Source organism: Microchirus variegatus (genome assembly GCF_963457635.1).
Source record: "Microchirus variegatus genome assembly, chromosome: 5".
NCBI classification, from domain to species: Eukaryota; Metazoa; Chordata; class Actinopteri; order Pleuronectiformes; family Soleidae; genus Microchirus; species Microchirus variegatus.
Genome location: NC_139806.1, coordinates 18,093,641 through 18,100,692, shown reverse-complemented (window position 1 = coordinate 18,100,692; position 7,052 = coordinate 18,093,641).

Genomic DNA, 7,052 nt, shown 5'->3' with positions numbered 1-7,052 from the left:
CGCTTGCATTCATTTACACCACAAAGAGAATACTTTCACATTCTCAAGGTTAGAACTGCTTAATGAAAACCTGTCGAAAAACTGTATCCTTAAAAAAAGGCGTTTGCCGAAAATGACAGTTCCCATTTAACAGAATGCATACGCTATCTGAAATCATAAATCTGATCTCATCCACACACTAATGTTTGGGTAAAACACAGCAACGTGTCAGATATAAAAAGGACAAGTGGACCACCCAGGCTGCCTTTGGATTCTCACACAGCACTTGCAGCTGATTTGTTATCACTTAGGTAAGTCCTTTATAAATGAAAGGTGTTTTTCCTCACCAAGGTCACACAGAGTCACTGTTAATCGCCTGCCTGTCAGTGCCCATGTGAGCACATGTATTCAAGAGGGGAAAACATTTATTTAAACTAAATAAATAAATAAAGGATTTAACGAAATTAAAAACAACCAGTGTCCACCTTGGCTCACACGGCGGTTGCCTAGTTAACATCAATGAATCATGTCCATTATTCTGCAAGACAGTCTGCAGCCCTGCTTCCTACACACTCTGCTCTGCTTTATTTTATTCCTTTCCTGCATCCTTTTTACAGTAGCCCGAAAGAATAGAGGTTAATTAAAAATAAACGAATACAATGGAAAGCAGCTTCTAAATACAGCCAACATAAAAGACATGCTAAAGCGTTAAAATGAGAAACTAGTCGTGAGTGGGTCCTGTTGCTGTTGTTAGGCTCATCTCTGCACAAGTGCATCTGCTGGTGAGGATTATTCGGTTTATTTGGGTACAGGAGTTTCCCTGAAAAAGAAAAAAAAACAACAACAACATTTTCACAGGAGGTGAATAAGTGAGGCAGGTATCTGTTCTGCTTCCAGGAAGGACTTTTCACTAACAACTACAGTGATGCTCACCGCTCACTGTGCGCCTTTGTTTGCTCTGCTTTGAAGGCACTTTCCACACCTTGTTTTTCCATGTGAACACTGATTCATACACCGTACACCTGCTCTAGGATCACACCACGCTACTGTACATCATGCTTCCAGACTGGGAGGGATCATGCGAGTCGCAGTGTGTTCATACATGAACAAATGTTGAGGCTGAATATGGAAGTGTTTTCACTGAAATGGTTTACCTGTGTTCTTCAGTAAAAGCTGTACTCCACAGTGTTGTGTTTGTGTGTGTGTGTGTGTGTGTGTGTGGGGGTCACTTTCTTCAGTCACGACAGATCATTTGAATAATGTTGGGCTGTGCTGCTTGTGTGGAAGCCTGAAGTATAGCCAATAAATCGGAGCATCCCTAATTACAGTTTACAACAGACACTAAGGCTCTGACTTTGTACCTGACATTTTGATATCCATTCGAACTTGGGAGGAAAGTTCAAACTCAAACTATAAAGCCTAGAAGCATATAAGCTCCTCTAAAGTAATGAGAACAGGGTTATGTGAGTGAGTGTTGCTCGGCCTTGGCCGCTAACCCACCATTGGCGATTTTCCACTCTACAGTTCTAGTACGACTCGACTCGACTCTACTCGGTTTGGTATCAGGCATGCTGTTTTCCATTACTATAACATGCCCTGAACGTGGGCACGGTCGTGATAGCGCGGCTGCACGAAACTGCCGTGACGCAGTTTTAAAAACGTGACACAAACACGCAAACTAGTGACGAGCAAAGCAGTTGAGTCATTAGATTCAGTTCATGAAAAAGATTTGTTCACAGGATCATTCAGTACTTCCTGCGTCCCTGAACTGAAATACGGCTGAACGGGTTGTGATTCGGCTCACGATCACCAGCTTTCTGCAGAGCTGTAACAAAATATACACCAGACTATTCTGTTATAGTTCAGTTCGGCATTTTTCGGTTTCGTTCTTGATTTCCGACGTCACACTCGTGACTCTTCCAGCGACGACACACCCTGACCAATCGGTGGCCGGCAGTCTGTCGACGTCACATTGTAGTATCGGCTCAGCTCGCTTGGAACCTCACCAGAGCAGATACTAAATAAGCACCAGTTACCAGGTACTACCACTAATGGAAAAGCACAAAAAAAAAAAAAAAAGTTAGAGGCGAACTGAGTTGTGGTAAAACTGTATAGTGGAAAAGCGCCATAATGCACTCTCTTGGGACATTCGAAAAATAAATCAGTAATGACATGTTTTGCTGTGGAAATGGAGAACACAACTTCAAATAAGGAGAAAAGGGAATAATGTGTCACATGATATTCGTTCTAGCCTGATTTTTTTTTTTGGAAGAGTGATGATCCTATAATAGAGACTCAGATTTATGGAAGACATAATTGGCCAAAGATGGGGGCAGACATTTATTTGACATAATTCTTCACCCAGAGCAGTAGTGACCCTGAAGATAACGGAGCCACAGCACTGGACTGAACATGTATTAACTCCGTCAAGCTATTCTCCAAATGGATTGTAATTTCTCTTAAAAAATGTCAGATATCATAGAAGCTAAGGCTGAATTCGTCGGGAGGAACATTTATCTTCCCTCTCTATCTGCCTTGCTGCACATTTTTTTGTAATGATTAAGATTTCCGGCTGGTTACAGAGGAACAGATCATTTAAGGTAACTGGTTTCACTTGTGACAGTTGCTCCTAACAGGGAATGCCTCAAGAGAAACCATCTGTCCAAGATTTGTCTGACTTTCTTTATATCCATTAAAACAGAGAGTTCAGCGCAGCATGGAGCAGATCGCCATGATTCACATCACACACAGCTTGCCTCTCATTAATGAAGCCACCACGGCCATTGATGTCGCACTGGCTGCCGTTACTTATGGGCCAGTGCCTACCTGTTTTTAAAAAAAGGAGCTCAACAAGCAGTTGAAAATTGAAGTGCCGTCTCCTTCCACTGACACGCTGATGAAAACGAATGAGAGTCGTGTTAATGTGTGGCTTGCTCCACGAAGCAAGGCTGCCACTTAGTATACAGCATAAAAGTAGAAGGTGCATTGCCTCTTTGCACGCACTGACAGATCCAGCACAGGGCGTTAAAAAAAAAGGACTGAATCTGGGAAGGAGAGAAGACAGGGTTATCACTCTGTGTGTATGGCTCTTCTCACAAGGCTGACAATCTGCCTACAGACTGTGAACTGTCATGGTACAGAAAACCTAGCAGCTGCTCACTGCTAATTGTGGGCCTCAGGTGAGTTGGCAGCTGATGCTTTTGAAGACACCTGAATGGTGCATGTCAGAGTAAAGTCATCCTCAGAATATTCAACTCAGGAACTAGTTTTAAGTTGAAATGTGTCTCAGGCTGCAGCAGAAATTAGGACTGAGCTTATTATGTGAGGTATTAAATGACTGTGTGATCTCATTATGTGACATTTGGACATTAACAGAATGCTTCTGTGTTAGAGGTGGAATGTACCCACAGGTATATTTGTATAAATTTTTAACATCCATCCATTTTCTACTGCTTTATCCTCCACATGAGGACAAACCATTCACTCTCACATTCACACATCTCCATATTGCATGTTTTAGGACTGTGGGAGGAAACCGGAGAAAGCCCACACTGTCAGAGTTACACAAAACGACAGGCAGGAACCACACAGCAGTTCCAGTGCAAAAAAAAAACTGTGTTTATTGGACGTCAATCAGAGAAGCAAACAAATCCAGTAGGAGCAGGCAAACAGGAAGGTGGCAGGTCAAAAACAGGTACAGGCAGAATCAGGCTCAGAATACATAACACCAGACTACTGGGGGAAACACAGCAGACAATCTGGCAGCGAACTGAGGGAAAGGAGCGGTATATATGACTGCAGAGGTGATTAGCTGATGAGGAGCAGGTGAGTATGGGGGGTGGGGCAGGTCAGGTGAGTGGAATCAGCAGGAGGAGGGAATAGCATGAGAGTTAGTGACCAAATCAGGAAACAGACAATGAAAATACTCAGTTTGAAGTTGATTTTGTGACACACTTGGGCTATGTTTACACTAGCATTTGTATTTTTTTTTAAAAACGGAGACTTTCCCCCGCGTTTGTGCCTTTCGTTTACACACAAACGGCGATTTCGCCTCTGAAAAACTATTCTTTCTAAAAACTCGATTTAGGAAAACTCTGTGTTCGCGTTTCTCTGAAATCTACGCTCCAAAAATGCGACCTTTTTACATTTGGTTATGATCATTTTTACATGCTTGCATTTGCAAATACAGCTCCTATGTTACGTAGAGGAGCAGAGACGTATTAGGGCTCGTAGGTCAGCAATTTAAGAACTTCTTCTGTCATGAGCCAGACTGCGCCACCGTCAGCATCGCCGGTTTTGGGTCCGACCTGTGCGGACTGCTGTCTGGTGGGAGAACTTTGAGAATGAGGCTATTGTCTCGGAGGAGTGGCGTGAGAATTATAGGATGTTGTGATCATCGCTTCTGTCACTTGTATATTTACGTCCATACATCGAGGATGAGAGGACAGTTGTTGTTGTCGTTGTCGATGAGGATTCTGATTGGCTTGTATGGCTTTCTCCTTCTTCTTACACTGCTGCCCACAGGTAGTTACGATGGCTCTCGACAGCATATGTATGCCAGTTAATATACACGGAAACATTTTTGAAAACGATGGTGTGTGCACAAAGGTATTTTGGAAAACGGAGGGAAGAAAATATCCGTTTATAAAAATATAAAGCTTGTGTAAACGTAGCCTCACCCAGATTAAAGCTTTTATATGTACTTTGGACAAGGGCCTTTCTTTAAGGGTGTCGCCATTTCACGCCGCCATGTTTCCACAGGAGCATGAATGGACAAACCAGCCAGAGCAAGCATTTGGTAGTGAAAGAACACTGACATCTTTTTCTGCAATCTGAAGGCTGCCATAGTTCCTTAACGCACTCTCAACAATCTGCAGTCTCACCATCTAGATGTCACTTTTTTAGCAATATGTCAGGCTGTGCAGCATGGTGCTGTGGTGTTTAACACTGGTGCCTCACAGCAAGAAGGTTCTGGATCAAATCGTGCTTGTGAGGAGTTTGCATGGTTGGTTTTCTCTGGGTTCCCTCGATGCCTGCAGGTGTGAATATAAGTGTGACTGGTATGTGGTATGTTCCCTCTGTGATAGGCTGGTGACTTATCTCGCATATAACCTGCCTCTCACCCAATGTCAGCCAGGATTGTACAGATAATGGAGGGTTAGAAGATGTTCGACTAAAAGTCGTTTTTTTTTAAGGTCATTATATGTTTTGTTGGGAAGGTATGGATATTCTGGGCTAAACTAAAACGAAGAAGAAGAAGAAAAAAAAAGCAATATAGAAAAATGAGTGAAGCAACAGCAGATATATTGCAGACATTCTCAGGCCCAGTGTGGACATAATGGGATAAAAACCCAATGAAACCATACGATCTGATTTTTAAAATAGCATTATAATAAAAGAAGCGTGACAGCAAAGTGTGTCAAATGTGCTTCCAAATCCAATCCGCCTGTACATTTGTTACAACTAAAGCTTTCGGAAATACACACACGCACACACACACACACACAGGTGAGCTCGCAAGTACACAAGGACACATTTGAACAACATTTGCAGCCATTTTGTTGACTAATGCTCTGTTGCCGCCTCATAAATGGAATCTGACAGGAGCAGCATATGTGTGGGATGGAGATAAAATGTGTTTCCTTCTTATTTTCCAATTACATACGCTCAAATAAACTGCCTATGCTAAACTGTAATCCGCTTTTTAATTATGACCTTTCCGGCGAGGCTGTGTGTTGTTCGTGTGTGTGAATTGGGAAAAAAAAGAACAGTGAGATGAAGTAATGCTGTTTTCTATCCACTTCCCTGTTGCCCTGTGGCGATGACATGGTCTGTAGGAGTTCCTCCATTAGTACGCGCTGACCTAATGTAATAAACATCCAGGGCTGATTCCTCCCAGACCATGGGTACTTTATCACAGATGATAAACCCTGTTCTGGTAAGGCTTGTGGGAGAAGTACAAGAGGGGGGTGGATTCAGCAGAGTGCGGGGGTGTTTTAGTGGGGGTTGAGGGTTTAGAGGGTGAACGTCGCCGTTACAAACGACAGAAATGGACCATCATGCTTTTGCGTCAGCCTTAAACCCCGTTTCTCTCTCTCCCCCCCTTTCTCTGTCTTGCATTCTGCTTCAGTTGTCAGGAAAATTGGCGAGCAGTGGGAATGAAAAAAAGTGGATCAAGTTGAGCAAGCTCCAAACTCTGAGGCCATGCCCAGACAGTGAAAAAAAAAGTAACTGTCCTCCCACTTGACAAAACAAGTGGAGGAGAAGTAAGAAGAAAAAAAAAGAAGAAGAAGAAAAATAAGGGCTATTTTTAGAGCAGCCTTTACAGCTGTGATTGAGCATCTTACAATGTAAGGAAAGGTTTTCGGATTTGACTAAAACTTCAGAGCACTCACGACCCACATCAGAAATCATAGAACATGAAGAGTGAGAAGATTAGTTTCTGTTGAGAGATGTTAAATTTCCCTCTTAAAGCACTTCAGCGGAGCTGTGTTCAAATGGAAAGGTCTCTGCCAACCATGGTTGGTTCTGTCCTGGAGCAGTAAAACTTCAGAGGAAAATAGACCTTTTTTTCCCCCCCCCTCCAAAACATGAATGCTAAAATAAGCTGTTAAACATTATCACACTGCACGTCTCCTCTGGTATCTCTCACTTTGAGAACTCGGGGTGTGATATAAAATGTGTGGTATCTGTCAAGGAAGGAAGGTGTTTATCTTTGGGGGGGGGGGGGGGAGATTCTGCCAGTGTGTGCACAAGAAGAAAAAAGAGATATGAACTCACAAACCTGAGACACAGTCTGAACTTCACACACAAACACGCTTTGAACGCTGTATCAACACGAACACACTTGCCTCGCGTTACTAAAGGCTGACTTTTCCTCCTATAAAAAGATTGCCAGGTTGGGTTCAGTGGAAAAGCAAAGGAGGATTTTGTGTGCCGGTGTGTGGCAACGGCAGCACTGAGCTTTAGTGATTAATATACCTCCCACAGTGCGTTCTCAGTAAGTGAGAACCGTGGGAAGCTCTGCAATCTGGTCAAGTGCTGGGCTCATAGAAGTGTATTTTCACTTTTTC